The sequence below is a fragment of the Agelaius phoeniceus genome, chromosome 1, assembly GCF_051311805.1.
Source record: "Agelaius phoeniceus isolate bAgePho1 chromosome 1, bAgePho1.hap1, whole genome shotgun sequence".
Lineage (NCBI taxonomy): Eukaryota > Metazoa > Chordata > Aves > Passeriformes > Icteridae > Agelaius > Agelaius phoeniceus.
This window is the reverse complement of record NC_135265.1, coordinates 116,668,286-116,691,570: the sequence shown is the minus strand read 5'-3', so window position 1 is coordinate 116,691,570 and position 23,285 is coordinate 116,668,286. Positions and strand designations below refer to the sequence as shown.

At 36.3% G+C, this 23,285-nt stretch overlaps 2 long non-coding RNA genes across 5 annotated transcripts in view; both read right to left on the bottom strand.

Moving 5' to 3' along the window:
• The window catches only part of LOC143695196 (uncharacterized), a 28,570-nt gene extending 6,442 nt beyond the window's left edge, over positions 1 to 22,128 (bottom strand). Inside the window, exons 1-2 of the long non-coding RNA XR_013184232.1 lie at positions 21,938 to 22,128; positions 21,474 to 21,609 (exon numbers count right to left, since the gene is read on the bottom strand). This is a non-coding gene — a long non-coding RNA (uncharacterized LOC143695196). The remainder of the gene's footprint in view (positions 1 to 21,473; positions 21,610 to 21,937) is intronic.
• LOC129129845 (uncharacterized) overlaps positions 1 to 23,285 on the bottom strand; it is a 157,669-nt gene that overhangs the window by 42,481 nt on the left and 91,903 nt on the right. The gene's annotated exons all lie outside the window — the stretch shown is intronic.

Genomic DNA, 23,285 nt, shown 5'->3' with positions numbered 1-23,285 from the left:
ACAAAATATTCCCAGCAAAGAGTAGAACCCCCAATATTTCAGTCTCTAATCAACCTCCTCTATGATGCACAAAAAGTAGGAAATAAAAATAGTAAAAACATACTGAAATTTCTCACACAAGAAGCTTGGTATCAACATCAACAACTGTGGTTCACTGCCCTGAAGCCCTGAAATAGGCCAGAGTGGGAGACCACTGTAGCACAGGCAAGAGCAGAGTGAGCTAAGCAACAATAAACCAGGCCTCTTCTTAACTACATTTTTGTAGCTGCCACTTCTAGCATCTACAAAAGTTAATTTATTTCTCCCAAAAATATCCATTCAGCAGATTAAAATCTCTTTGTGGGAGGACAATCAGAATTGAGTTTCTGAGAGTCAGTGAGGAACCTGTACTGAAACCAATGACTTGACACTCTCTCAATCTGTTGCTCTTTCCACCAGTGAATTTTACAACATCAAAAAGCAAGAGTAAAAACTGAGACCTGCAAACAATGACAGAAGTCTTTTGTGCTTGTAGGCAACCAGTCTCAAGCTTTTGACTCAGACCAAGCAGGTCTTGTCCTGCATGTCTAGTAAATTACAGGATAGCTTGGTACAGCTAATCTCCTTCCCCTTCATTTGGCATTTTGGGAAGTATCTTCAAATATTTTTTTTCTTGTTTCAAGTTTTATGATAGATCTTTGACCAGGCAACAGGTATGAAAGATGATTTTACAGCCATCTAAACACTGTCATGTATCCTCTTTGGCCATGGAGTGTGTCTGCAGGCTAAGCTGATTATGGCCTCCACAAAAGGTCCAAGGAATACGATCTGGGAAAAATGTAATTAATCTTTCTGTTCTCTAGCAGAGTTCTTATCAGATTGGAGTAGTTTTCTTTTTTGGCATTGCATGGATGGAGAGTCCCTAGATAGAAGTGAAAGTTACTGTTACAAAATGAATTAGAAAAAATTCAACAAACACTAGGTTCGCCTCCATATTATTAAAAGACAAAAACAGCAGGGCAGGAAAGTTTTCCTCATTTGCCAGCAGCCAAACTGTGGCCAATTTGGATCCTCTTCTTCTCTGATGGAATCTCTGCAGTCACAATTCAGGCTTAAAAATCACTTAATTTTTGTTTTGTAAATGCTTGTTTGTGCCTTAAATGTGCTAAATGAAGCACTTTCAAAATAGAAGAAGATTTACAAGCCTTAGAGATAATCACAATGACTGGTGCCTTGCCCAGGAGAGCTGGAAATTCAAATGAGTTGTTGGACACATCAGTTATTGGTCATGACCAAAGAGAGCACAGCTGCCGGAGAGACTCCAAATCCTCTTGCATAATGGAAAATATTTTATAGCCAGTTCCAAATGTGAAAGGGTAAAAGTCACACTAGGCTCACAAGCATGTGAAAACTTGCTCATTTTGAGTTTTGTGTTTCTGAAATGAAGCACTATAATAACAACCAAAGGGTAAAAATCCCCACGTTCCTTTGAAAATAGCTCCAATTTTTTATGTGTACTTGATCTAGGATGAAACTCCTCTGTGTTTGTGTGAAGACATGAGTACTATTTTCTCTGAAAAACAGAGGGCAAATTCAAAATACATTTTCCCTGGGAGAAGATGTCTCACTTTTAAAAGACAAAGTAGGATTTCCAAATTTTGATGCCTGTCATTCATATAAAAAACTAAATACATCAAAATAACTAAACATGTCAAATTTTGTATATTCAAGGCAATAGGATTTTCAGCAGATCTCTTAACAGTACGTTAAATGTATCATTTGTCCCTACCAGCCTCCAGAATACATAGTAGCTGGTACCAAGAATCTTGAACATTTTACATTTAAAAGTATGAGCAGCATATAATTAAACAAGTGCCTCTGTCAGCAGGGAAATCTCCATTGAAGTGAGGATCTGATCACACTAGCAGTTAATTTTGCGACTGTTTTCATGAATAGAAATGCTTCTGGTTATGCAAGCCTCAAAGCTGCTTCTATTCAAGTCACTGGGACTATTGGAATCAATGAAACTTCAGCAGAAATAGTATCTAAGTCATTATTTGAGCCTCCCGCAATTCTTGAAATGCTAGTGTCTTTTTTGTTTCAATAAAATGAAATTTTTGGAAGAGTGAAAAGTCAATAATTTGGGCACACAAACTGGACAAAGACTTTTATATTACAAGGAGATGTCCAAGTGGAATTTCACACACTTGCTGACCCACACGGATACAGCAGACAGTGTATTTACTTGTTCAAAAAGAATGTTGATTTTAAGAAGGCAATACATGCATTTAATAAACATCCACATTAGAAATTCTCTTTGCTTTATAAGGATCAGTTTTCCTGAGATTGTAATGCAAACTGTAAATGTTGATCTGAAATGGAAAACATCAATATTTAAAAATGGCTGAAGTAGTTTGTTTTTGATGGGACATCACTGAGTTGAAAAAGCAGAATAGTGTTGCTCCCCCCATAATTTCATCTTAGGCAAGTGAGCTAAATTCAGCAAATAAACTGGATACAAGGTTCTCCATGCTTGTCAAAATATGGTGGCAATTAAACTGGCATTTATTCTGTACCTCATTTTTTTTTAGGAATATATTTTTCAAGGCTTTGACAGTTAAAAACTATTTCGATTATTTATGGCATTTCCAATGAGTTAGTAACATTTTTTTATTGCATTGCATTTTGCATAATATAATTTGTCACTACTTCTTTATTAAGCTTGTTTTATATTCATAGTTGTCCCACAACACTATATTTTCCTCTTTGTCAGCTCAGAACTTCATTATGAAGGATGAGGTTTTATCGTTTCCAAGTGATGCAAATGTCTACAGTGAATAAGTGTCATTATGCAGGAACAGAAATTTAGTTTTCCTCCATTAAGCAGCCAGGCTAATGACTCAACAAGTTTATAGCCCACCACAAAATTTGATAGCTTGGTGTGAGTTAAACAAATGATGGTTACATATTTATATGAAAATGAAAGTGGCTTTTTGGAGCCTGATGTTATATTTTTCTCATTTACAGCCTAGACTTCCCTTTTTAATTTAAAGAAGGGACATTCTCAGTTACAACTTAAGATAAACATGCCTTCTGTTTCTTATGCCTGACATGACTCCAGTACAACAACATAGGGAAACAAAAAAATATCTATTTCAGGGGCAACTTTCGAATCCCATTGACATCCACAGAAACATCTCCATTTAATGGCTTTGAATTCTCATTATTTCTCATTATATGCAGGGGAAAAAAAAGCTATTCATAATAAATATTGCATCCAGCTGAAGATGATAAATACTATATCCTAAGCAATGGAATGTTTCCATCTGGATATGACACTCACTGAACACTTTCTCAGGGCCAGTGGACAACTATACCAGCAAAAAAACTGCCAAGCTCTTTCTTTTCTTTATACAATCAGTTTTAAGTAATTAATAGAATGTGTGAAAATTACCTATTGGCTGTCTAATTCATCTCCTCTCCAGTACCAATTTGTCCCCACAGTACATTTTTTCAATGCTTTGCCTAGTCTAATTCCAAATATTCAGCATTTCCCATTGGAGACTGTGTCTCAGTTAAAGGGATCGTGCTGTCAGGATTCTGATTCAGATATTTAGCTAAAGTTTAATTTTTTCCTAATTTCAGTCTGTTTCTCCTGGGGCCAGATTCCTGGCTGCCATAAACTGTCAGAGCTTCTCTAATTTCCTTTGGGTTTGGGCAATGTACACAAGCTGACAATCTGGCCAAGGTTTTCCCTTCCTACTATGCTAACAACTTTTTTCTCCTCTGCTACATTATACTATTAATCATCATGCTCATACTTACTCATTGCATTCTTTAATAATGCTTTCAAATACTGCTTTCTAATACCATATTACTTGCTGTGTCAATCATTCCATTCCATAATTCACTTATTAATCCATACTTCATGTTGAGATTAAAATCAGCTGCTAAACTAGATGAGACTTCTCCATAGAGATGGTAAAACAGCTGCCATGATCATATGAGAGGACTTATAGCAACGAGGTAAGATGCTAGTTTTGATTAACTATGTATTTGTTTTCAGATAGAAGCAAACAGAACCAATAGTATGATAAGTTGTTTTTGAAGCTTTTTTTTAAAGTACAAAATTTCCTCTGCTTTGCATCTGAGTATTTGTAAATGAAAATGCGTTGCTGCAGAACAACTCTGTTCTTCTGGTGGTGCTTCCTACCTCTGATCTGCTGTGTGCACTGACATAGACTCATATAAAATGACCACCTCTCCACTAGTTCATAAATCCAACAGTTCCACAACAGATGGTAAAAATTAAAATAGTATTGTAGAATCAGGATTGGAATACATTGGCACAAACAGGTATAATTATAGAACTGACCCTAGATTATCATTCACATTTTCTTCTTTTGTAGGTACTAACCAAAGAATCATCAAGTTTTGAAGAGAGCTTCAAGATCATTTAGTCCAACCAGTGTCAACATTAGCACCCCTAAACCATATCCCCAAGTGCAACATCTAGGCACCTCTTGAACGCTTCCAGAAATGGTGAGCCCGCAACCTCCCCGGAGGTAGGGAAATTAATTTTTGTTAACTTCTGGACTACTCTATCACTGCAGCAACCCAGAAGGCCAAAACAAAACAAGGCAAAACAATCTTTTCCATTGGCAGAGTTCTGTGGTAATGAGGTGGTGCTTAAGAGATATTTTAAAACTAACCAATGTTTCCTATTCTAAATGAATCATAGTGCCTCTAGACATGACAAACTGATTTCCCTGAAACCAACAGTCCTTGACATTTACAAATCCAACTCAAAATAGCTAAGTTGTGCTCTACTACTTCTCAGCTCGTTTGGACAAGTAGATACAGGCTTTTTTCTTTCCAACAATTCTTAGAAAGTGACAAAACAAGAAAGCTTCTGAGTATTGTTGAGCACACATTTACTCTTAGCTGTATCCCTTGTTCAAGTCACTTGACATGCTGCCATGGCCCAGGCCTGCTTGATCTATTATTGCTCATGCCATCTATCATGTTTTATAGTCAGGGCTTGAGAAGATGACACCTATTGATCTAGGAGAGTCTAGGAGACTGTCTCATTGAAGACTTCCCACTGTGTTTTTAAGAGCCCATTGTCAAACTGACACATTAAAGAAACTTGAGCCCAGTAGTCAGTCACTAGTAACATACTGAAGCCTGGCGAAATGGCCAGACATCACTGTTGTGATATGGCCAACCTATTTTGAAAGTCAGGGGTAGATTGAATTTTTTAACAGAGCACTGATGCATCATCCAACAACATGTGATGAATTTTCTGTATGTGATAAGTATCACTAGCAGGAGCTTGGAGTTTACATTACTTATTAGAAATACTCCACAAGCAATGTCTATAAACGATAACTCTGTACAATTCAATTGTTCTTGAATGCCCTGACAATACTTACCTCTAAACTAATGTTTACAGAGGTTCATCCATAACAGGAGTTGCTGTGATGGTATCAAGGCAAAACACAATTTTGAGTGATGTTCACAATGAGACCACGTACAACTACTCTTTGGTTCTATGAACATCTTCAGCCATTGTGCCATTAGTGCTGGGATCCCAAATAGTATTTCAAGGGCTTGAACAATGTGCCTTTTTTGGATATCCATGGCATTGAAAAGTACATTAGATAAAATTTCAAACTATTGGTTCAGTAGCTTCTTGTAGCAGTAGACCATTTGATCATGTTCCAGATTGTAGGCTTAGCTCAGTGACATTCTTTTTTACAGGAGTGGAAATAAAGCTCCCAGGTAGAACACATAATGTTAGTTTTTATGGAACAAGAATAAAAGCATGAACTAGCTCACAAGTTCACTTTCAGTTAGTTCTACATATTAACAGTCATGAAAATGAGGTTTGTGGCCTCAGGCACCGAATTCAATCACTTCATCTTTCCATGTAGCAACCCTATTTTTACTTCCCTCCAGGCACACACTCACAGGGCAATCATGCTGAATTCTCAATTCAAGTATGAATGGTTGGCTAAGCTTTTCTCTCAACAAACCATATTATAGAAAATTTAGGAAAAATAAGGCAGTGACAGAAAAGCACAAAAGCTAGATTTTGTTAATATAATAGCTCTAGGGTTTGAAATAGGAAAATCAAAGGGCTGATTAAACCTAATCCATGATACAGAAGGCATGCTTGATGTCATCTTCTAACAGATGTGAAGTGAGGAATGGTTCCACTGCTACAACTTAAAGTCAGGGGTCCAATAATGAAGTTGAAAATGCAATTAGATTTTTTTCTTATAAGTTTTAGAAGGTAGATGACAGATATGCTAGAACCAATGAACTGGAGAAGGTAATTCCAATTCAGGTTGAAATATTAGTGAAACATTCGCACTGATGATACTGTCCTGGGCTGGCAAAGATTTCTGTTTCTTTTTTCAGAGTTGGATTTGGGTTTTTTTTATGAGTAAAAGGACATTTATCTTATCACAGAGATTTGTCATTCACTGTTGATGACAAATAGATGCTAAACAATACTGTCATGTTTAGTGCCAAAAAGGTAGGAAAGGAAAGTATGATTTGAGGCCCTAGAAAACTCCAGGAAGTTTTCAGGAAACCTGAAAAAATTCCTCATTGACCTTTGGAAGTGTGCCAGATTCACTTCAGCAGTAACATAATTCTTTTGGTTTTCTAGTATTTCTTTAAACCATAGTATATTGTAAGGTGAGAATAGTTGTAAAATAAATTCTTGTTGTAATAATGTGAGAACAAAATGTAACCTTAATAACACATTTTTTATGTGCTATAACAACATTAAAAACCTTCTACATGTGCTATTACTTACCTTCAGTGTTTTTTTTTTTTATGTTGCAGAATTATGGTGTCCATTTCATTGATTGAGAAATCAAGGTCTAGAGAGACAATCTGATGCTTTTCAGACATGCAGAGCTTCTCCACCCAAGTGAATTGTTTTCAGTTCTCTTCCCATAGGTCAAGTGTTCAGCTCATTAAAATGTTCCACCATCACAATTCAGTGACCTTGTGTGCAATCTTTGAAGAGGCTAATAACTTATTTAACACTAGCATTGATCTGCCAGGTATGATCTCTTTGAGTTAGAAGATCTATAAATACGTTTTAATTGTTCAAAGGGCTTAATTAGCTAGTGATTACTGCAGTTTTATATTGATGTAATATTATTTGGTTTAGATGAGATTATTGAAAATCACACAGTGATTTAGTATTTACTAGCTAATCTGTCAAGAACCTCAGAATCATCAGACTCTCTTTCCAAAGGTGCTTCTATCTAGTGCCAATGGGCTGCATGAACATCATCTAGGGCTCATGGCTAGTCAGCATTTCAGTATCTTAGCAGGCTGTTGCGAAGACTGCATGCACAACAGGTCTAGATCAGCATATATGTACAAAAATACCAAGGTGCAAAAATAAATCCACACTAGGAACTTGATACTGGTACACACACATTCTCACATTCCTGGAAACCTGACCTACTAAGATGGTCTCTCTTTTTAAAATCTTTAGGAAAATGTAAGTTAGGGAGGTCGCTGTTCTTTTCCTGCTGCCTCTTTTCCTGCTGCCTCCTGTGTGAATAGTCAGAAAAACAGTATCTAATTTACCTTTGACAAAACTAAAAATATGTGATTGTGTTCATAATTCTCATACTTCAATTAATTTTCATGGGAATATTTGCTACTTAAATATTATGCAAGCTGTTCATAGTTTAATGACTGTTTGCTCCTGCTCACAAAATTTCAAGGTTAGTGCAAGGTCAAGCTGCACTTTACTGAAGAAGCCAGTTATAAATTTTACTAATGTATTTCATCATGTGATATTTCTCTGTACTTATTGGTGATTGTTCTGAAGTAGAAAATGGTTTGCTGAACACATATGATACGTTGATTTCTCCTGAATTTATTATTTTCTTGGATAAAATATATATTTTTTTATTTCTCTACATCCCTTTCCTATTGCTATATTTGAGCTAAGTTCTTAGACGTAATGAAATTGATTTAGCCTGATGGCAATTAATAAAATAGATTTCCTTCTGAGAACTTTGGTAGCTTCTGGTGTATCTGTGGTGAGCAGTTTTTGTTACCTCTTTGCTAACAGATAGGTTTTTGATTATTCTATTTGATTATTATATTATTATTATTATAACTTTTTCCTGCTAACCTGATCCTTGATTAAAAGAATACATCTTTAGTCCTATCTGCCTGCTGAGTAGAGGGTAGCTGAGTGGGAGACACTTGTTTATTTTGTAAGTGGGGGCATACAGCAAACTGAGGCTTTGGGAGTTTGTGTGAAGGGCATCAGAAATGCTTCAAGAAATGTGGGAGCAGCAATGGTGGTTATGGGCCAAAGTGCTCAATTCCCAGCCTTGAACAACAAAATCAGCCCTGGAAAACCAGAAACCTGATGCAGGTTTAGCTCTGGAGGGAGGCTGCTGCTGCACAGGTCTCAGACAGCATCAGTCTCAAGTGTCTTTAGATCTTTGTTATGAAAGCCAAAAAATATAAATCCTTTTTCCATTTCATTGAATGGAAGATATCCCAAAAAAACCCAAAAGCCCAGCCCCTAAAATGATCAAAGGATGAGCAGGCAATGATTAATTTGTTAACTCTATCTTCAAATCCAGAGATGTGTTTGTATGAAATATTATTCCTTCCCATGGATGTGACAAGCCAAAAGATGTACAGTATAAATATGTACAAGTAAATACAGTACAAATATGTTGCCACGCCTGCATCTTGCAAAGCTAATTCCAAATTAAAGTGTGCTCATGCCATCACCTGGACATGATGAGGACACAATAGACAGACGTAGCCAAAATGAAAAATGTCCCTGAGGCAGATCTCTCTTAGTGATGGAGCATGGACAAACTGACTTTTCTGCTAGATTCTTCACGTGAACTAGATTTCAGGGAGTTAAATCCTGAAGAGAAGCAGGAAACATTAATTTGCTAAATGGCCTTTGGTTTGCCTGTTTTCCATCTCTGATTGTTGTTCAATGGTTCAGGACCAAGTTAATTATTTTAGAATAATAGTTACTTTATACGCATGGTAAAATACTTTAAAACTTGATCATTTATTTTCCCACTAGCAATGTTGATTCTAATGACCATTGTGATTATAAAGAGTCAAAATTTTTGATTGAGTCAATAATACAGAAGTTGAAGTATTTCTCAATACTATTCACTAAATAATCAAGGTCACATTATGACCTGTCTGGTCAATTGTCCACGAATTATGGAGAATTAAAATATGCCCTCATAGGGTAGACTGTAAACACCAACACAAGCTGCAATGTGACAAGATCATATCCATAGCACAAGAAATTACTCAAGTGTGAATAGAAATGTCTGAAGTTTTTTCATTATATTTCTGTTTTTTAAATATTTACCTGGAATGCTGCCATCATTTTCACCAAAGGATTTGCAGGATCTTTGCTTTTATAATTTGTATTAGATGTTCCAGCTCTAGGAAAAAAATGTTGACTAAACTTCTTTAGGAGGAAGAAAGAAGCATGTAAAGTTTAAAACAGTGCCAGTGTCTTCCATGAAGACACATGCTAGAAGCAGCCAGGTATGGGGCCAGGTCAGAGATTCCCCTAGAAGAGATGCTGGAATAGCAGCATATGCCTACAATGCTCACTGCCACAGCTCTGTGCAGCAGGTGCCTATTTATGTAATAAAAGTTCTGACCCAAATGTTCACTGAAAGAGCTGTTTAAATTTCTTCCCCAGTCACATGAACTGTATGCTCATGATCAAATGGTGTGGAGTTGGCCTTGCGCCTGTGAGAGCCTGTGAACCAGTGGAGTCAGGTTGTGAAAAGGTCCCCTTAGAACATTTCACTGACAAGTGCTTGCACTGCCTCAAGCAGAAAATCACTAGCCTAACTACTGGCTTTCTGTCATCATTGCTAAGCAAACCCTGAGAGACCATTTTAGGTTTGTGTTTAAGGTAAAAAAGGTGTTAGCCTTGATGTGAAATGTTGAGCTGTGTTCTCTAAAACACAGCACCCTTCATGCACTGCAAATAAAGACTCTCAGATTCTTAAAATCAAATAGATTACAATTAGATGTTGTAATCTAAATAATTTCTTCTGGAAATCACTATATGAAAGTCCAAAAGGACCTGAGGTATTTCTTATAAGCAGGTTGTAACCCATGATAGTTCTTCTCATATTAATAGCACCTCATCTCTGAAAGAATATTCAGCATCATCAATGGATTGGGTTCCAGGCTTCAGCCATCACTGCATTTCTGATTATTGAGGACTCATAAAGATGCATGTGCTGTGAATAATGAACCTAACTAGTCTTCAGCCAAATTTACAAAGATTGGAAGTTGCAGATTAGGGTAGTCTGCACAAATCTCAGTTATCTCAGATATGAATATATTATTGAATCTTTTAATATTCTTTAATTTAACTGAAAATTGAAACCACTGCACAGTAAAATGTATATAAAAATATGTATGTTATGAAGTTTATATATTTTAATTAACTATTTGGCAAGACTTCAAGTGTGGTTTATCATGCAGTACAAGGCCTTTTGTATCTGGACAACTAGATATGGAGAAGACCACAAGTTGTATTTCTCTGGGCCTCGCAATAACTTTAGCTAAATAAATAGCTTTTTGCACTGAGATTTTGTTTAACCAATTCTATGGGCGATTCAGTTGTGAAATTTAGATTAGGCTTCAAAGCAAACTTTAACTCATCTCCAGGCAGAGTAATTTCCTCTAGTGCTCTAGGCTAGTCAGAAGCATCTAATAACTATGGCATTTCTTATCCATGTAAACATAGCTTTTTTAATAGAAAACAAGAAAAGCTGATGGGCATTGACTGTTCATCTTTCCTATTAACTGAGAAATACAAGCCTTTAGTGGCTTTTAAAACTAGGCTAGTAAGTTTTGCCAAGTCTAAACTAAATATTTAATTTTCTTCGGTATATCCATTTTAAAGAATTAATGATGATTTATTAAATTAATTGCATGTGTCATTCACTGAAGATGTACTACACACAACTATATTTAAAAAATAGTTTTTCAAAGTAAGGTAAATTACAGCTCCAAGTTAGCTGACTACAAAGCTTTCAATTAGTTCCTTTGTGTCTATGACATAGTATTTAATTACAATATCACCTGTGATATTTCTCATAGAATAGATGCTGTCTGACTAAGGAGCTATTCAACTCTCTTTGCCTTTTTTTCAATGTGTGGCTCTGTTGCCATCTCCAGCACTGTCCCAGGCTCTCAATCACCAGAGAAAGCCTTGACAGCAGTGAAAAGCAATGTCTTTTCCCCAGTCGCAGCTTTGGGGATAAAACAGCAGTTTTGGCTGTAGATTAAGAGTAGCACATAAGGGGCTGATACCTGTCATGAAGAATATTAACCAGAATTCATAGAAGTTGTCAAATAAATAAGCAACAATGTCTTATGACTGTATGGAGTGATTTAATAACAAAGAGGACTATGAGTCCTTACTGCTGCCTATTCTCTGTTACACAATATTTTGGTGCAGAACTAGCAGGGCCTGCAGTGAGGATGTGGTTTTCTGACTTCCGAGCAGGAAGCCAGGTCATGGCTGAGATAATTAAGGGAAGCCTTTGAATGAAGCATAGACCAAGCTAAAGGACAGGGGTCTTTACCTTACTTATTATTAGTATCTTTACTGGTAGAGGAAAAGTCTGAACCCCAGGTTTTGCCACAGAACATTCACTGGTTGATGTTTAAATAGGATCCAGAGTGTAAAGCGTCTTTGAAAGCCAGTTGGAAATCGCATCTGCCACCATCTACTAGGGGAATCTTTGTTTGCCTTCAAGGCTATCTCTACTCAAGTGGAATGGTAAGTGTGCAGATCAAAATGCTCACCAAATGAAAGACCTTACTGTTGTAGCTCAGTCAATCAGAAATCTGTTTCCTGGAGGACAAGTATGTTTTTTTCTGATACATCCTTATTACAAAGGAACTAGGAGTAATGATGATATCACAAAGACTAGGAAGCTATAATTAGAATGAACTCGTGTCAAAGATGTATCTACATATAAAAAAGACAAATAAAAGTATTTTTGTGTCCCAAATACAACACGAATGGGCTTGTGGGTGCTATTGGTCATCATAGCAGTAACATCTTGTTGGATGAAAAGACATATAAGCTATGTATTTCTCAATCAAAAAGCATGATGATTGCATTTCTTTGAAGTTTTGGGGAAAAAAAAATAGATGTGGGAAAATTAACCAGGCAATCACTAAAACCTATAGACAGAATTAAGCCGGAAGTTAGGCCACTGCTGTTAAATATTACCAGCATATCCACTTGGTTTTTTAAATGATACATGAGGGTTGTGAGCCATGGAAACAACAATTTGCAGGCATTGCATGAGGAAGAGCATGCCTGATACCTCCCAGCCCCAGATCTGAGATGCCCACGGAGATGCACAGGTTTTACACCGTGTGCATGCAGGTTGGCCAAGACATCTTTAAGTATTCCACAGATGGAAGTAGGCTCGGGTCAGATGAAATGTCCAGAAGACTTGAACCTAGTCCAGAGACCAAAGTATCGAAATAAGCCAGTTAAAAAGTAAAATTGTTGAAAAACACATGATGAGAGGTAAAAAGAAATAGTGCAAAAAAGAAGGAATCAAAAAGTACTTAGAATCCTAATTTCAGGAACTAAAAAAAAAAAGTAGACAAACATCTTGGTTTATATTTCCAAGCTCTTTAAGTTTTCTAGGATGGCAGAGCCATCCTCATGCATTTTCACCATTTTATATGCACAAAAAACTTCCCTTCTCTTCCTTGTTAACATTCTGGCTCCCCACTAACAAAAACTACCAAAAATTATTTATTTCCTGTGTAGAAGAACCAACTTCTTCTCTTTTCTTTATGACAATCTTTTGTATATTTTTGAGGACAGGGCCATGTTTGGGCCCATCTATGTTTGTAATTTGTCTCAAAGTTTCAACATTACAGACCCTAAGTTCACCTAATATCAGATTTAGCATGATAAAACCCAAATGATCCCATCTGCCTTTGTGCTCTACCATCACCATCACTTTTTTGGTCTCCATGGCTGCCAGAGAAAAGGAAATGTTAAGGCCCTATATTTGATCTTTTACTTCAGTCTTATGTCACTCTTCAGGAAAAATGTTTCATTAGTATAATGCAATCTGTCCTGAACTAACTTGCAAGTGTAAGAGCTTTTGATGATGAATTTGCTCAGTGACGGTAAAGAGATGCAGCTGTGGCTGTCAATGTATGAAAAAATAACTGGTATCTGTATCAATTATTTTTTAAAATCCCACACAGTCTAACTATGTGAAAATACATGATAACACACTCCAAAATTGACTTTGTTTGCCTTAAGACGAAAAAGTTCCTGACTCAGCTCAAACACATACAAATTGCTCTGGAGAAGTAAAATTTCAATACAGGCCATAAATACATAGTCTTGAAAACCACAAAAGGTTTCCACAAACAGCTGAAAAGGTGGGTGACAGTCTAAGAAGGACTGAAATAAACTGTGTATTAATTAATAAACTGTGATTATATGTATAAATGAAATAAACTGTGGTTCCTCTGTCAGTTATAGTGTTAATCTGAAACTTATTTCTTCTTTTTTGGTTGATTGTAGCTCAGAATACTCAGCTTTTTTGGTTGATTGTAGCTTATGATTTCCAGTTCACATATCAAGTTTTGCAGACTTTCCACTTCTGCATCATAAGTATTTCTTGAATCATTCAGTTCCTTCAGTTAATGGCTACCAGCATGCTGTACATGCAAGAGTATTGTTTCATAGCTTCATCTACTTCCTTCCATGTCCTAGTCATTTTTAATTTTAGATTTTTCTAAATGCTTTTCTAAATTTGTGTTGATGCCTGGAAAACGAGCTGTGAAGGATCAGTCACCATTAACACAATCTGTCTATCCTGCACCAGAGAGCCCTTGCAGGGAGTTTCCAGTGTGACTCTGCAGGGTGTCTTGGCTTTTTGGAATGTTACAAAGCAAACTGTAAACAGTCTTCACTATGCCAGCACAAGCAACAGCTTTGGTACCATTTTCGGCTGAATTTGCTTCACAAAGATTCATTGAATGACAGTTGTTTAGGAAAAGTAGGCGCTGTTTACCATCTTGCTCTAACACACTGTATTTTCCCCAAAAAAACTTATATACCAAATTAGTTGTCTTAATCATATTATTCTGGTTTTCAGCTTTATGATAAGAATCATTCAAAAAATAATCAAGTCTGTTTAAACTCTTGTCTTTCCATTTCTACTTCAATAGTTCTGAGAATGGTCCTCAGCAGCATACCTTTTCTAGATACAATAGATTCATCATCACCCTCAAAGGCAACAAGCCTGTCTGATCTGCTTTCAAGTAAATATGGCATAACATATTTCTGGTGAATTCTCTCTTGGCACACTTTCTACTCAGGACTCACACTGATGACTCAACCTCACAGTCACTTCTTGGCTTCACAGATAATCATCTTAACCCTCTTCAAGGAAATTGTATGAACATCAGCATATCTGATTTTGTATTGTTCTCCATCACTGCACATGGTATGCCTCTGTTGCATGACTGTCAAGGATCAGGTGAGTCATTTTCTGAAGACATACTTCTTTCTCCAGATTTTTTCATCAGCCTAAGGTCTAGTTGGAACTCCCTAAATAAAATTGCCATAGTCATAAGAGAGCCATACAACTCAAGGAAGAGGTTTCTTCACATACATTTTATATGGGACAATATGGGAATGTGACCATCTTATTTCTTCACCACGTTATCACCACCTGAAGAGGATGATTCAATAACTGAAATCTGTTCTTTTTTTGCTTGTCACGTTTAAATACATAATGCACATATGTTAGCTGAAGGACCCAGAACTGCTTCCTGCCTTTTGGGTCTCTACATATTGAAGCTTCAGCTCCAATCCCTCTCCATTTAGTGGTGGGGTCCCATACATCACCCTTTCCCTGAGCTCTGATTGTCTGGATAGGGAAGATGGGTATGCAAGCAGTAGAAGTGTTTTGATGGAGTCCAGTCAAATTCTCAACCTAGATGATCCTACAAGTCCAGCTCCTGAACGATTAAGATGTGCATATCAAGCCACCCATTATCTGTACAGGTTAAACAAAAGAGGAAGGCCATCTGCCTTCTTCTTTTGTAGTCCTGAAATATGTCCCAATTCAGATATTAAAACTGTAGTGGCAGGAGTGCAACATAAGCCCTCTTGCCTTTCAGAGTATTTAAATATTTCTTGCTGAGTTACAAAAACAAGTTCAAAATTTAACAAATGACCCTAGAATTCAAGCTGCCCTTTTTAATTTTTTTTCCACCACCCTGTCTAGTATATTTTCCACCAAAAATCATTGTCACTTATAGGTTGTAGAAACCTCTACTTGATTTGGAGAAGTATACCAATGGCAAAGCTGAGCTGGGACCATTTTGCCCTCAATCCTCTGTTCTAACTGTGCAATATATATAAACTCTGACATTATGAAGTATGAGCAGCTTTAGAGAACAAGCAGAATGCATTTTTGGAAGAGCGAACTCCTCTCCTTCCACTATGTGTGTATTTGGCTAACAATATTTTAACTACAGAACAGTGAATACTAAACTAGTGATCATATTTTATTGTTTGCATTGCAGTTGCATAGGCTTTATGGTACTATTATTCAACATATTCAACTAATAGAAGTTTCAGATGCATAGCCTACCTGTGATTTTGCTTTAAATTAAATTTAGTAACTCAAATTTTTTTCTAGCTTCTCATTTTTCATTAAATCCATACAATTCTTTAAAATTTAATAATGTAAGCTTTTTGCAACCATTTGAGAATTTCGTTTATGTTGTTAAAATACAATGCAAGTAATTTATATGATCAGACTAATATATAACGTTAGTGTTATAGGCACTTTTAAAATTTTGAGATTGCAATTCAGCTACCAGAAATCCATAACCAATTGTCTGCAAATGGTTCTGGGTGACTGCTCCTTATATAATGAATTACTCAGGAAATCTCTTGTTCTCAGAATACATTGTAGTACACAAAATAAATATTTTCCTGAAAACTTCATTACTACATTTTCTGCTGGAATGTGAAGGGTAGGATATATTTGCAATACAGTATGTGTTGTCTACAATGCAGGAGAGGGCTCAATAGTTCAGTTATATATGAAATATCTTCCTGAAAGATATGAAAATATGTGGAATTCATTTCATTGACATAGGAGCTACCCCGTCACTCTTGAGCTGCACCCAGTGATAATGGGACCATTGTTATCAGGTGAAGATTTACCCTGAGGGCAATATGCTGCCTTTGCTTTTCAGGAACCATTTATTGATATCAGAGGATATTTTCTGAAATATCTGATAGTCTTATGCAGTTTCTTCTTTAAAGTACAATTGGCAACATGGTGGTATTGAGCAAACTGGTTGTCCTGTGAAAAAAACAGGCACAGTACGTTCAGTCTCGGCTATCAGCTTTCATATGAAATTATACCTTATGCTATTTAAAATACTCTTACATTTTGCCCATATATACATTATAAACAGACAGAAAGAACCCATGGGATGAACTTGCTTTTTAAATACTTATCTAAATAAATGCACATGCAGCTGTTGTCACGTGTGCTGTGATGACCTGCTCATCTTGATTGAGTAAGACTAAGAGAAGGAAAGACAAAAAAGAGAGGGGAAAAAAAAGAAGAGTGGGAGGAGATGTGGCTGTGAAGATGAAGGAAATGTTGTGGGCTGGCCGGGTAACACTCATTGCTTTCTGAGTGAGTCAGGAGCTCTCTGAAGAGCCACTTGAAATTGGGAAATCTTTTGATAAAATGGCAGCCACATCGCTGCGATAGCATGCAACCAAGGACAAGGAGATCAGAACTCCTGTGACAGGTCTGCCAGCCAATTGCCCCAAATTTCCCATTATTAGTGAATATTGGATGGCTTAGGCTTTGAGGACAGATCTTAAGCTCCATCCTTTAAAGAAAGTAGATTTCAGAGAGAGTTAACACTCAGATACAGTAATAATTGATGTTTTGGCTCACCCTTGAAAATCTTCACTGTAACATGTCTGTCTCCTTTACTTCTGTAAAACAAAACCATCATTTATTTGATCAGCTTATTCTGAAGATTGCCTAATGCCTTGAAGGTTCTAAAAATCTCATAAACAAGAAGCAACCCTGCATGACAAGTGATAGGCAGTGCACCCACATTTTATACCTGTAACTTATTGTTTACAAGTCTGATGATTGTAGGGTTTTCTGAAATGCTTTCTGCTGTGGATTAACTCTGTAGGCAGCCAAACACCACAGCTTTTATCTCTCTCCCTCTGCAGTGAGATGTAAGAGAATAGGAGGGGCAAAAGTGAGAAAACTCATGTGTTATGTTAAGATGTTTTAATACTCAAAAAAGACAAAACAAAACAGAAAGAAACAAGGGGCACAAAAATCTGTTGCTCACTACTGGTAGATGAACATCCATTTTGAGCAACAGCAATCTGGCAAAACTCCTCCTCATAGTAGGAGCTAAAATAAAGAAAATTATCTCCACTACAGCCAAATCTAGTACACTTATCCAAAAAGAATTAAATCCCACATACTTGTACAGTTATCTGAGTACAAATCCATGCAGTATTTGCAAATAAACACAATGAATTTTAACTTAGAGTTGACTATGCAAATTATTTTGTTATTAAATTATTATTTTAAAAATGTCTGCTAGTTAAAATGTAGACTTCTAAGCATGACTTAGATTTTTAATGAAAACAAAAATTAGTTAATTAGGCAAGTTTTGCTTTGGCTAAAGGATGAACCACAAAATTTAGCATAAATAATATATTTGGAAGATTTTAAATACATTTTTGAGTGAAAAGAGAAAGAGAAAGGAAAAAAAAAAAGCTGGGCTCACAGTCCATAAATAAACACATAAAACTTCAGAAAAAATATTACATTGGGGCAGTGAGTATTAACTCATGCAAATTGTGAGAAATGGCAAATAATGTTTAGTGGAAGGAATTCTTTACCTTATTTGTACTCACTGATGGATTCAAAAATATCCTGAAGGAGATGGTGAAGCTTAATGACAATTACACCTTACCCTCTCAAAGGAATAGAAGCCTCAGGGAAGAGACAAAAGTAAGTATTAGAAGATGTTTTAACATCAATAGAGTCTCTTATTTGTACCACTGGCAAAAATCTGGCCTCAAAAATGAAGTGTCAAGAACTTATATTGGGATAATGGTACCAGAATCTCGGTCATTGTGTTATGGTTCTAGAAGAAATAAATAGTATTCAAAGGCAGATGATGAAAATGGTTACAGACCACATGCAATTTCTAAGTAACTGAAGAAATCAAGGTTGTTTGATCTGCTTAATTAAAAAAAAAAAAAAAAAACAACAGAAAAAACCTCCCAAACAAACAAATCAGAGGAAATATATTTGATTCAGCTAAAACAACACATGTTGTTAAGAAGGTCAATAAGAAGCTTCTATTCATCCTCTAGCAATGCAAGAACAAAAAGTTCTGATGAACTAGAAAAGCAGTACACTTTTGCACCATCTGCAATTAACCTGTGGAACTGGCTGTCATGAAATATCAGTGCACTCAGGAGTTTAAGAGCTTTTGAAAAAGAGATGACATTTTATCTGAGTAATGAGAACGTCCACAGTTACTCTGGTAAAAAAATATTAATTTGAACAAGATGCTAGCTTTCAGCATATTAACCAATTTTCATCTAAGGGATTGAAATAATTTTTGTCTGGAAAGATCTTTTAAAGAGTGTCTCTGCATTTCACAGATAATTTTGTAGTGCCCACAGCCAGTCAGACACTGTGACCACCATTGTGCAGTGTTTCATAGTAGTGACTAGATGCTCCACTGGCCGTGTCTTGCACTCATTGTATCCAGAGATCAAAGAGTTCCACACTGTGTAACATTATTTTTTTTTTGTCATTATTATTATTGTAAAGCACACAGATCCCTTCTGGAAGACTTTCCAGGCTCTAATTCGCTACTGGTTTTAACTTTCTAGTATTTTATGGATTTCAGAATTTAATTAGACTAGTACATCAGGTAGAATTGGTCTCCAAAAGCTGGAAATATCTATTCCAGAGTCTTAATACATGCAAGATTTTGGTCTCAGACTCGCTTCCTGCTTACTACAAGAAAAATAATATTTCATTTTTTCTTATCAGTACAATTCACTATTTTACCTATTGTGTCCCTTATATTCTTTGACATGACTTTCTACTGTAACTATTCTTACTCTAAACTTTTTGTTATTGAACACAATGGCAGCTTTATTCAGTCCACTCTCTCTTTCCATGGTATTTCATTGTCTGGTTGTTTTGTGAGGAATGGTAAATGTGAGAAACTGTTCATTAAAATAATCTTTTCAGTTCCTACATGCTTCAGCTCTACAGATACACACACATACATAAATCCAGAGACATGCATTGTACTTGCAGTTATCAAGCTAAAAAAACCCAAAACTTTCATAAATCTGCTCTATCTCTACATAGAGGCGTTAAGGTTTTTTTTCTTAGTGAAAACTAAGGGTAGGGAAGAGAAGTGAGAAAGGGAACAGAAAAGGATTTTGTACAAATTTTAATATTTTCCTATTGAGCAGAAAAAAAAAAGGGATTTCAGAAGTCATTTCAGGAGGTGAGAGGCTCAAACAACCAGCCAAAATTACTGATGTCACACTGTTTTTCCTTGTTGAAACTAAAGTCTTGATCTTTAGCCTTTCATTTCACAAATACCTGACTTAACTGTAACCTTTTGAACTGTTCTGGAAATGGTTGTCTACCAATTGAATCCAGTAAAATAATTTGAATAGCTAACTAGCTAACAGAATGGAACCAAGCCCATAAGCAGGGTTAGGATACTTGCCTGTTGCACAGGATGACTGGAGGTTCCTGACTGATTCCATCTTTGCCTTGTTCTCTATTTTATTGATTACTGTGTCCATGGGAAAAAGATGCTGAGGTCTTTAAAGCACACGTGTTGAGCTGTTGCTCTGACTTACCCTTTATAAAAGTCCATTTCTAATGACATTTTATGGAAAGCAGGCTCCTAGGACTAAATTATTATCTTTGTTGCTGTTTCTTAACATCATATTCATTTTAAATCTAAATGAGAGTATCTATTTGATGAAATTATCATTGAAACAGCATGTTCCTTAACACCATTAAATCTGCATTTGCAGATAAAAATATTCCATTAAAAATTCCCAAATGACTTTTATTGTCAATACATCCTGTTTTCCTGGGTTTTTTTAGAACACCTAAAAAAACAACACATTGCAGTCTGTATTTTGCACAATCAAGAGCTCTATCCCAGTGTTCGTGAGCCAATATTTTCTTGTCTTTTTATCTGTAGTACAGGCATTTTAATAACTATTATATAGAATAGCCTTCAAATAGAGCATCCAGATTGAACATACTGTGGTGAAATTCTGCAAGAAATTTTATTGCAGCAATGGTCCTAATACAATTTGGATGTAATGACTTGATTGAAAAAACTGAATATGTGTTCATGCAAGTGATTTTTAAGGACTCAAACTCATATCATGACCAGGCAGATGCTGAGTCATGTGGAAACTAGACAGGGGCACAAAGGCATGAGCTGTCTGTGCCATAACACCTCCCCTGTGTAGGATTTTCTCAACCTTCAGTCACACTTTGGACAGTAAGGGAGATACATTAGGGTAGGGTGATGGCAGAAATGCCTCTTTCAGTAAGAGCTAGTTTCCTATTTTGCAATCTTTCAACTATTATCTCACCTAACACAAAATTCCACTGGTTTCCAGGAGTTAGGTGCTACTGGACCTGAATAAAGTGGTAAGATTGTGTCTGCTATGAATTTTGAAAAAAAAATTCTACGGTCAGCCATTTACTTTAGAATAAATCTGAGTCCTTATAGTCATATGTAGAGTTAATATTACATAATTGGTCAAAAGCACCCTTCTTTAGCTTATCATCAAGCCATCATCATGTAAACCCAACTGGATATAGGGAGATGGACAGAGATTCTCCCCATCCCTGCTGCTGTCTTTATGGAGAGTCTCTCTAGAACAAGCTCCCTGGGGTGCTCCATTAGCTTAAAACGTACTGCATGGCTCTCTTTTTCCCTGTTCCTGCTTTTCTTTTGTTTTCCAGCCAAAAATCTTCAAAAGCTTTTAAACAGCAATGAGGCCAGAAGAGATTGTTGTCTGAATTTAAAGAGAATAAAAGTCAACAGAGAGCCTCCTGCACACATGATTTCTTTCATTCTCTGTTTGTTGCATTAAGCCAATTACTTAATGGACAGAAAGTTATTTTACAATCCTTCAGAGTGTGAGGCAGATTACAGAAAAATCTCCCTAAGCAATGGAAAACAATGTATAAATAATAAGAACCTAATAATTTCCTTTAATGAAAAACTGCTCACAAGGGAGGAAAGATACTCTTGCATATGCACTAAAATTAAGTCATCCTACTTACATGCTCATGTCCCCGTGAAGCATGCTCTTCAAGCACCATTCTGAAGCTCAAATGCTGCTATGCCTCATGACCCAAGACATATGTAGGGAGAAGACAGTGCTGTACTTGTGTCAGCTCATTTTGGCAGCTCTCCTGACTACAGAAAACAAGAGGAAACTTTACCATGCTATTTCTGTTTTGACAAATTCTACAGAGGCCAGACATTTCTCCCACCACCAACACCCCCCCCCCAAAAAAAATCCAAAAAAACCAACCAACCATCCAAAAAATATAAACAACCAAAAAATGCACTAAAACTACCAAAACAACAACAACAACGACAACAACAACAACAACAACAACAACAACAACAAAACACCTCTAAAAAAACAGAAAAAAAGGAATACAAGCAAACATCAAGCAAAAAATCAACCCAAATCCAAAAAAAAGAAGACCCAAAACAGCTGAGGAAGCCTGACACATACTTAGGTACAGGTGTAGAGAAGACTACAAGAGTTTAAAATCTGATATTTAGCCCATTGTACCACTGTACAGTTAAGGCAGCTTACTGCCACTCAGTTGGAGTTTTCAGCAGTCCAATTTTAAAGTCTCTCCATATCAGATAGGGTAGATTTAAACATTCAGCAGCTTTTCCCTGTGCACTATTAATAATCAGTTTCTGGCTGTAGAGAAGCAAGAATCAAGAGATGACACAAACACTTTATATACTTACCCAATAGCACTACTACTTATCTACCTATCTTCCAGCTAATAAACACAGTAATAATTCCTACTGTTATGAAAAATCATTTAATGAAAAATATTCCAATACTAGCAGAGACAAAAAGCTTGGAAGGACATGTTAGATGTTAGCTGGCTATATATGTATTTCTAAAATCTGCATGTCAGTTTCAGAGTAGTTTTGTAGTTTGAATTATTTCCTAAAACAGTATGAGAGGGCAAAAAGTTACCATTATGGAGAAACACTGATTTAAACCCTCACAAATACTCAGAAAGTAGTGCTTGACCTCCTCTCTTCCCTGTACAGTCAAATTATGTCTTTAATTTACATACAATTTATACTGAATTTCAGAATATTTCAGTCAATTGGATTTCACCCACAGCTCTGCTTTATGCTTTCTTGGTGTCCAACAGCAGCAGCTATTTTGTTGGTAGACTTGCTTTTCCCTAACATCTTTTTGAGCTGCAGTTCCTTCCAGCCCAGAATGGGCAGATACTTTCCAAAGTAATTTTATGCAGATCTATCAAACTCTGTCCACATTTTTGTAGAGGAAGTGAATTCTTGACAGAAATGCCTTTTCAATAATGATATTTTGAGCCATTCCAACCTCTTTCAGAAGTTGCATCAGTGGATTCACCCCAGCAGTATAAAAAGCATGACTGGTGAGCCATGGAGTGCAACTAGGGCATTTTGGTTCTGACAGCTTTAAACACATTTCAGAATATATTGGTCTAAACAATTGATCGTTTTAGTACAAAAAATTGAAGATGGCAGGTGGAGTTAAGGGGGTGGAGGAGACAAAACTGGCATCTGTAAGATGAAAGATGGTGATGTTTTTCAAAAGCATGTTGTCCACAAAGGAGTGAAGGTGTGTGGGAGCTGCAGTTCACACTTTTAAAATGTTAAGTATCCAATTGTCTTGAGTCCTTTCAAACAAATAGGGGAGCTCCCACTCACATCAGCAAGTTTTTACTACTATCTTCCTTTGGTATTTCTAAAATGTCTAATTATTTAGTGCTGAATATCAAGAGGAAGTAATATTTGACTCAAAATCTTTTTCATTAGGCTATTTTGGGACTATTAAATAAGTA